Here is an 8838-nt window from a genome sequence, read left to right as displayed (position 1 = left end):
TCTCTGCTCCTGGAGCACTGGGTCATGCACGAACCACCTTATTCCATCGCGGGACCGCGAGCTCTGTGAGGGCAGAGGGGCCTGCCTCTCTCGGGGGGCCCCGTGGCCTGACAAGTGCCTGACACATAGTAGGTGCTCTGTGAGTGTTTTGAATGGATGCTAATGCCCCGGGTTGCTCAGTGCCAGGCGGGTCAGGAGGATCGGGCCGAATGACCCCGTTGTTCAGGGCCCCACGGATCGGCCCAAGTTTCTGAAGGCCGAGTGTTTACTTTCGGAATGAATCAGGCACCATTGCCTTTCTTTCCAGCATGACGTTCTTGTTCAAGATGGCTTCCGTTCTGAGCTCCAGAGACTCCCGGACACCGGGGGCGGGGGGGAGGCCCCCGCGTCAAGGTTATGCTCCAGTCGGTGTTTATTCAGCAGGCGCTAATAAATGAAACCGAAGTAACAAGCTGTAACTTAGCTTCTCCGGCTCGACTGGAGCCTCCGTTGGGGGAAAGGGTCAGATTTCAGCCCCCAGGGTGCAGGTCACCACCTTGGAAGAGGGATAGTTCTTAGTGTCACCGGGAGACCACTGTGTCCTTCCTTTCAGTCGTTATCCCGAGCCTGGAAAAACAGAAAATCGAACTGAGTAGAGCAGAGAAGTGCTGGGAACCCAGCCAGAGAGCCCCCCAGCCGGTGAGGGGACAGCAGGCCGGGGCCCCTCCCCCGCCCCGGCACCCCCAGCACGGTCGGCGGCAGAAACACTGTCCCGCGCGGAGTGCACGGGACCCTGGCCCAACGTCGTGGGGCCCTCTGCATCTGCCGCTGAGCACGCGTGGAGCCCCGGAGCACGCTGCTGGTGCAGGATATCGGATATCGGGGTGTGCACCGGGAGCAACCTGGGCCGAGAGCAGTGCACGGAGGTCCCTCGCCTGTCGACACTGCTGCAGGGTCACGGCCAGTGCTGCACGGCCCGTTGGAAAATTTGGGGGCCACCATTTACCAGGCCACGTTATCACGTTAACCGAAGCTTTAATGTGACCAGGGCAGTTTCCTTGCAAAACTAACTACGAAGCAGGGGTCGTGGGTCATGTCTGCAGAGGGTTAACACATCGGCAGTGACCTTGCCTTGCCCTGGTGTTTCCCTCCTGCCCCCAGGCAGGGTTGGGCGGTGCACAGGCCCCCATCCCCCCAGGGATGATGCTGTGCCCCACTGCGGTCTTCCTCCAGGCCAAGGAATTTCACTCCAAAGGAGATCTGTGTGTTTCTTTGTTACTTTATCCAGAGGCTTCCACTGACCTGAGCAGGGTGACTCAGGGGAAATGGGGTATTTTCAGCCGGGGCCATCACAGCTGCTGTATCAAGTGTCTTTGGGCCAGTGCATTTCATGACAGGTGTGTTTTTATTCAGAAAAAAATAATGCACTTAATTTAGAGGATGGACTTCCCCTCCAAGAACATGGCCCTTTCCCCCCACCCACCCCAGCCGCCAGCGGAACCCGAGGTGAGGGGGACCGCCGTGTTCCCTGTGGACCGACCGTTAAGCCCGGAGCCAGCCGACCCGGCTCCTCTCGTCTTTAATGAGTATGTGAGCTCCCTGGGCCCCGCTTCCCATCTCCCAAGTGGGTGCCAGCCCTGCCCTGTGAGCCTGGAGGTCTGGGGGCTCGCTGAGGCCGGCTCGGGCTGGGCGCTGGGGTCCCCGTGGGCTGGAGGTGTGAGAACAGACGCACAGCGGACGGGGCCCTTGCCATATGGAAATCGTTTCCTATACCCTTTCAAAATGAATTCTACTGAGACAAAATTAACACCCTCTTAAAAACTAATTTGGCGAAGTAATACATGTGCAAAGTGTAAAAGGTGAAATTGTGCTAAGAGATCCGTCCAGCCTCCCCCCACCCCCAGGGGATATCCTCACAGTCCCATCTTCCACGGATTTCCCTTTGTATTTACCTGTGCTTCTAGCTGGCGTTGTTTTATTTTTCTTTCTCGATTTTCCCTTAGGATAAGTCTGCAGATTTCCCACAGTGGGGGGTGGGAGCTTGGCTCTCTCGCTCTGTGACCCCCTCCCGTCCAGTGTGGTCACGTCACAGTGTGGGTTAAAGTCACGGCCAGGGTCTGCCTTCCGTGGGCTCTGCAAGTAGAGTTCGACTCAAACCTTCGCCAGCTGGATTCTTCTCTCCTTCCCCAGACCTGCTGTGGCTTCAAAACACAGTCTCAAGTCCTGTGACCCCACTTCCGTCAGGAGGGGGAAACTGATCCCCCACTCTACTTGAATACGGTGACTCGATTCTAGGGAACAGACGTGCTGGCGCTGGGTCACACGTGGCTTCCTCTCCGCCGCAGGGCGCGTCCGTGCAGTCCTGGGCCACCGTGTGCCGAGTCTGGCCATCTGAGGCCCCCGCGTGGGGGAGACGGTGTCCAGATGCCAGGGGAGGGACGGATGTCTACACCCCAGCTACTAGAATCTTCGAGGGACCCCAGCCCCAACCACCAAGTGAGACGCACATAGCTGAGCTCAGTCCACCTCGAGAACCACGAGAGATAATAATAATAGTAATAGTAGTAATAACGTGATTGTAGTTTCGTGCACTAAGTTAGGGTTGGTTCCTCAATAGTTATTGGGGAACATTGTCCCCCACTGACGGCAACTTCACCTTGCTCAGACCCAAACCTGGGAGCACTTCCGATCCCCTCTTTCTGTCACACGTCACAGCCAATATGTCAAGAAACACTTTGGCTAGGGCTTCAGAGTTCACCTGAGTCTGACCACCTCGCAGGGCCTCCAAGGCCGACCCCCCATCCAAGCCTCCATTACGTCCTGCCCTGGGGCACGGCTGTGGCTCTCCACCCTCCCGGTTTATTCTCAACACATCAGGAGGAATTTTCCTGCCGACAGGTAGGTCACAGCATGCCACCCTCCGCACAAAACCCTGCAGCGTCCTGGCCCCTCAGACCCTCTGACCTCGCCCTCTGCCCCCTTCTGCCCAGCCTGCCTCAGGCCCTTTGCACAAGCCATTCTCTCCATCGATTTGCTGGAACCGATAATTACTGTGTGTCTGTTACTTGCTTAGCGTTTCCCCCAAGTGCTTCAATGCTTCTGGACGCTATTCTCTGAACCGCAGGCACGCCGTTTCCTCCCGTTGCTCGGGTGCCCATCTCCGTCAGCGGTCACCCGCCATGTCCCGTCAGCACCCGCCTGTGTGGAGCCCGTGGTCCCGTTGCACATCCTCGTGCTGGGTGTCCTGCCTCGTGGGCGGACGCCCGGCCAGAGCGCGTCTGAACCATTCTTTCCACTCTCACGCCTCACTGGTCTCCGGGCCCCACGGGCGGAGGCCCTGCTGCTCACGGCTGTGCGCAGACGATTCAGAAACCGCGGCCACTTGGTTGTCCGTGAGAGTTGCCTCCCTGCACGACTTCTCTTCACTCAGGGTGCTCGGAATTTGCAATGATGCATCTCAGCGTGAGTCTTTATTTGTTGCGTGGGGCGCACGGTGGGGCCTTGCAGCCTGGAGACCCCTGGTCTTTGTTCTGGAAAACCGTACCCTTTCAGCCAGAAGGCCCTGCTCTCTCTGTAGGGACCCTACTGGCTGGACACCGGACTTCTGGGACTGGTCCTCGTTCTGATCTTCCTCAGTTACTATTAATTTTAGGTCTCTTTGCCTTTTGTTTTATCTTCCAAACTGTCTTGTTAAGTGTTTTGTTTTATTCTTACTCCCAACCGTTTTCTCGGTAAGTCCTTACCAATAGCACCCACGTCTTACTCGGTGGCTCGAACATCTTTACTCCTCTGACGGAATTCTTCGAAGGATCTTTGCGTCCATGTTTCTTCCTGTCCCTGCACAGCTCTGTCCTCTGGATCCTCTCTGGTGGCTGTCTGGGTCTCTATCTTCAAGCTGACACCCGCTCTGCCTGAGTCCGACACCTGGGCAGGTGAGGGAGGCTGTGGGGCGGGGCTTGTCCCCGGAGTGGGGGACACTTGCACAGGTGAAGGACATCAGAGCTGGGAGCCCGCTCCCTGGGGGCCGGTGAGCCCCTGGGGACCCTCTGCACCGGCCGTGGGGGCAGGCAAACCCGTGGGGCCGTCCACATGCCATCAGAAGCAGGAGGAGGAAGGGGTCCCGCCACCCTCTATGCGCTCTGTCTACCTTGACTTTAGGGCCGGGCCTCGAACGTTCCTGCAGCCTGGATCCTGGGCCTCCCAGGTCAGAACCTAGAGCTCTACAGGCTGGTCCCCTCCACTCGTGGGGGCCCCAGGTCTTGGCATCTTCCAGACACCCGTGGGACCCGCTCATCCATGCTGGGGAGCGAGCAGCCCGCTAAGTCGTCTCAGAAGCTGAGTGTCTTTTAACACCAGAATTGTGTGTGCTGTCCAAAGAGAAGGGAGAGCAGTTGAGACAAGCAGTGCATGGGCGGGATGTGCACCCGTGCTCGGTGCACACACCCCTTCCCCGAGGGGCCGGCACCTCTCGCCCCTGGACGGGCACGGTGCCCAGCTCACGGAGTCGACCGAGTCAGGGGGTGAGCTGTGCCTGCTGTCTGAATGCTTGAGGGAGGGCACACGTACTAGTATAATTTTGGGGTGTCTTTGACTATGGGCACGGGGGGCACAGGTGAACAGCCCTGCTCTGTGCCCTGAAGGAAGAAGCAGGCTTCGGGGGGCTTCTGGGAAGTGCGCCGGTCCGCGGGGCTCGGCCCTGGACTGGGAGGGGCTGGGGAGTCCCTCTGGTCTTCACGGCTCTGGCACCAGCTAGCGGGGTGCCCAGCTCAGCCTGGAACGTTCTCTCTCCCTGGCACGAACCCGTCTCTCTGCAAATGGTCATTCTGTGTCCCCGTCAGCCCCCGCTCAAGTTTTCTTCCGTCCACTCCTGCCTGTACGCCTCGGTTCCAACACTGACGTCCCTCTTTCATTTGTCCCGAAGAGACCTGGGTTCTAGTTCCCACTTGGCCACTGATTGCCTGGAAATAGCTTGGACTTGGGGCCTAGACTCGAGCGGCCCAGGCTCGAACCCCAGCCCTGCACGGGTTGGCCACGTCCCACGGGCAGGCGTTGGGCCCCCACAGGTCTGCCCCCGCCTGTCCCACGCAGACACAGCAGCAGTGCCTAGCTCGGGCCGCCATGGGGCCAGACAGGCGGTGGGGGGCGGGGGGCAGCCTGGCTCGCAGCTCACAAACGGCTGGCTGCAACCTTTACCATCATCCCGCTGGAAACCCTTGCACAGACTTGTTTCTCCAGCACGACCGCACCGCAGACCGGGGCGCCTGGCCTGTGAGGCTTCTCAAAGGGCTGAGGCAGAGGAAATGCAATCCGGCTGACTTTGTGGCCTCCCCGGGCCTCCTAGCAACAGGCAACACAGCAACGGGGGACAGCACTTCCCTTGGGCTCAGGGCACTCGGTTGCATTTAAAAAATGCCATTCGGTTTGAAACCTCCGAACCCTTCTCTGTCACACGGACACCCCTGTGGCAAGCGTGGTCTTTGATCCCGTCTGTGCTGGTGGCGGGTCTCCCACAGATTTGTGCGGGCGTTGCCAGCTCTGGGCCTCCCTTCCCGCCAGCCTGGGAGCTCTCACACCGGTGGCAGGGCGTCCCCACGGCGCCCTCTCGCGGAGCAATGGTGTCCTTGTCTTGAGCGCCTGTTTCTGTTTCTTAATCATAGTATGGGGCGTATCCGGAGTTACAGCTGATCCACGTATTTCGCTAAACACTTCTAAAAATTGCTCATTATCTCATTTTCAATACTTGGGACTATGAGGCTTGGTCTTCACCATCTAAGATTCCACCTGGGGGGCTCCTGGGCTCAGAGGGCTGCTTTCACGGGAGCGCCCGGCCGCGCTGGTGCCGTGGGGAGGGCAGGCCTCCCTGGGGCACAGGCCAACTGTCCTGTGCGGGGGCCGCAGTTAGGACTCAGAAAGACTGCCTGAATCACCGTTCTGTGCTGGCCCCAGCTCACCTGCCCCCAGGTGGCCGTGCTGACGATGCCGGGGCGGGGGGCGGTGGTCAGAAAATGCCACCGGGAGAACTGCCACTTTGGCATAAGGATTATTTTGAAAGCAATTGAGAAGCAAAAGTTCTTTGCCTTCCCTTATCTGCCTAAAAGCAGGGTATACATCTTCCTTTGAGAGAGGTGCCCCTGCGTACCAGGAAAGGAGCTTGTTATCACGAGATTGGGGGTCACACGGAGGCGAATCTGCATCAACAGACCTTCCTAAAATAATCCTTATCTTCTATTAGTCCCCCCGTATATTGTAGTCACTTCCCCACAATTTATTGCCCTTTCTTAAATGGCACTAAGCCCCCAAATTGAGGTGCTTCTTTGAGTCTTTACGTCTTTTTTGTGAAACTCCCATGCATGTGAAAGTATGAACATCGATAAAAATGGCATGCCTGTTCCCCTGCTACTCTGTCTTTGCCTGTTTAATTTGCAGGTCCCTGGGTACTGGACGTAAGAGGGTAGAGGGTAAATTTTCCTTCTCCTTCAACCCGGTGTGGAGTTAGTTGTGACAAGGGCGGGAGGTGGGTCAGCAGCCTTTGCGCCACCTCCAGGGCACCTCCTGCCACTGGTTCAACCCTTGAATGTGACTACTTTATTGGGTTCAGCAGGCGTAACCACGGTGCCCCACAAACGGCCAAAGACAAGAAGCCAAGCGTGCAAAGAGCCCAGTACACGCTTGGCCCCACGTCATCTTGACTTTCAAGTGGCTTGATGTGCTCTGTGAAATGTTAATGCTCCAGGGTGAAACCCAAGCCGCTTTATCCTCAGAGCCCCTGGTGCCAGTGGTGACGGTGAGTGGTGAGCCAGGCGTTTCTTCTCCCAGAGCACAAGGGATCTATTCAACAAACTCACGGTTGAGGACAAAAAGCTATTCTTGTATCAGATCAGCGAGGGAACTGGTCCAAGGGCAAAGAGGATTTGAGGCTTAGGTCCCGTTTCCTGTGCAGAAGTGAGCCCTGAGGGGAGACCCCTGGTGAGACACGGCCGGCACCTGCGAAGACGCAGCGTTTCCGACACTTCAGTTCTTCTGCAGCTCAGGGGTGGGCCTGGGAGCCCACAGGTGGACAAGCATCCCCGGCGGGCTGTGCTGCACAGGGCTGCCCACATTCCAGAAACACTCAACGGCATCCGCAAGATGCTTCGCACACACCGTTAAACCTACCAGGAGCACAAGCCTGACTCGGTAGTAAAGGAGAATAAACATATTCACATGTCCCAGGGTGTGGCCCATTCACACTCTCCCTGGCCCACACGCGTGCTAGCTCGTAGGTATTTATGGACACTGCCCATGCGTTTGGCATCCTGAACTGTACTTTCAAATGGAATGTTAAGAAAGAGTCATGATTTTTGCAATGAACAACTCCACGGTCAACATGTAACACAATTCACAATGAATAACATCGTTCGTACCGTGCAACACTAATTTTAAACTGTCTCTTACAGCTCCCAGGATTAGGCCAGGCTGCCCAGCTTCTGCAGAAGGCCTGGCTGGCACCCGTGCCTGCTATGGTCCCTCGTCTCCTGGAAACGGGGTCCTCAGATCTGGACGTTCGATAGTCTCCTCGTCCAGGACAGAGGCAAGTGCTGTGTCTGGATGCACTCTGCACGCTTAGGGACCAGCTCTTTAGAAACTCTGTTAAATACACAATTTATGTGGGAAAAGAAAGCCCTTCAAGAAAAGAAAGCCTTCCCACTTGACTTTTCCTGGAAAATTCTGGTATTTTCATTAGGAAATGCCATCCGGTGTTATCATATATATATTTTTTAATGTTTTGGCACTCATTTATCTAAATAAGAAGATTGCTGACTGGTTATTTTGTTCCAGAAGTTCCTCTCAGTCTTAGCCAAACTTCATCTTTAGAGCAGTTTGCAGTGAATGTAATACGCACTAATTATGGGTTATATACTTTCCTATGACCAATGTAAGATGAAATAATGTCAAAAACAATGATTTTCGGGGCACCTGGGCAGCTCGCAGTGGGTTAAGCGACTGCCTTTGGCTCAGGTCGTGATCCTGGGATCCTGGGATCGAGTCCCGCATCAGGGTACCTGCTCAGTGGGGAGCCTGCTTCTCCCTCTGCCCCTCCCCCTGCTCGTGCACACACCTTCTCTCTCAAATAAATAAAATCTTAAAAAACAACAACAGTGATTTTCTTGGGCATCATCTTAGCAGAAGTCTACTTCCTTCTCCCCCGTGTAGAGGAGATGTGTTTTCCCCTAATGGAGGGAGCGGCAGGAGAGGACCGCTTTCTCCTCGCTGCTGAACTGGGGGGCCAGCGTTGTTCCAGAGACCCCAGGACCAGTGACACAAGCACACGTGTTCCCATCCTGGTTGCAGCCTGTGACGGCTCCGGGGCTCCTGTTAAGGTCCTGTCCTGCAGGTCCCACACATTCCTTAATGAGGCACCGGGGAGAGATTTTTTTTAAAACGTCTGATAGGGGCGCCTGGGTGGCACAGCGGTTAAGTGTCTGCCTTTGGCTCAGGGCGTGATCCCGGCGGTCTGGGATCGATCCCCACATCAGGCTCCTCTGCTATGAGCCTGCTTCTTCCTCTCCCACTCCCCCTGCTTGTGTTCCCTCTCTCGCTGGCTGTCTCTGTCGAATAAATAAATAAAATCTTTAGAAAAATAAAATAAAATAAAACGTCTGATAAAACAATATGCAACAATCTGTGTTTTGGTGTATTTTTACCAAACAACTCAGCAGAATATATGCTGTTTTCATTCACATTAGATTCCCCCTACGGTTTTCAAGTGAAATACTTGCTTTTTAGTAAAGACTGAAATTCAAAATTGCTTGCAAGATGAATAAAAGGATTTTAAGAGATTATAAAAACTTTTTTCCTGTGAAGATCGCTGGGTCTGAT

General features: G+C 55.7%; 1 long non-coding RNA gene across 2 annotated transcripts; it reads left to right on the top strand.

The window, feature by feature from the left end:
* Positions 1–1414: 1414 nt before the first annotated feature.
* On the top strand, positions 1415–8112 carry LOC130543581 (uncharacterized). Of its 2 annotated transcripts, none has more exons than XR_008959041.1 (2): positions 1415–3911; positions 4138–8112. It is a non-coding gene; the product is annotated as an uncharacterized LOC130543581 (long non-coding RNA). The 2 variants fall into 2 exon arrangements; XR_008959042.1 differs by having other exon boundaries at positions 1422–3911; positions 7416–8112.
* The last annotated feature ends 726 nt before the right edge of the window (positions 8113–8838 follow it).

This window comes from Ursus arctos, unplaced genomic scaffold, assembly GCF_023065955.2.
Source record: "Ursus arctos isolate Adak ecotype North America unplaced genomic scaffold, UrsArc2.0 scaffold_14, whole genome shotgun sequence".
NCBI classification, from domain to species: Eukaryota; Metazoa; Chordata; class Mammalia; order Carnivora; family Ursidae; genus Ursus; species Ursus arctos.
The sequence above is the reverse complement of the archived record's forward strand: the minus strand, read 5'-3'. Positions and strand labels throughout refer to the sequence as shown.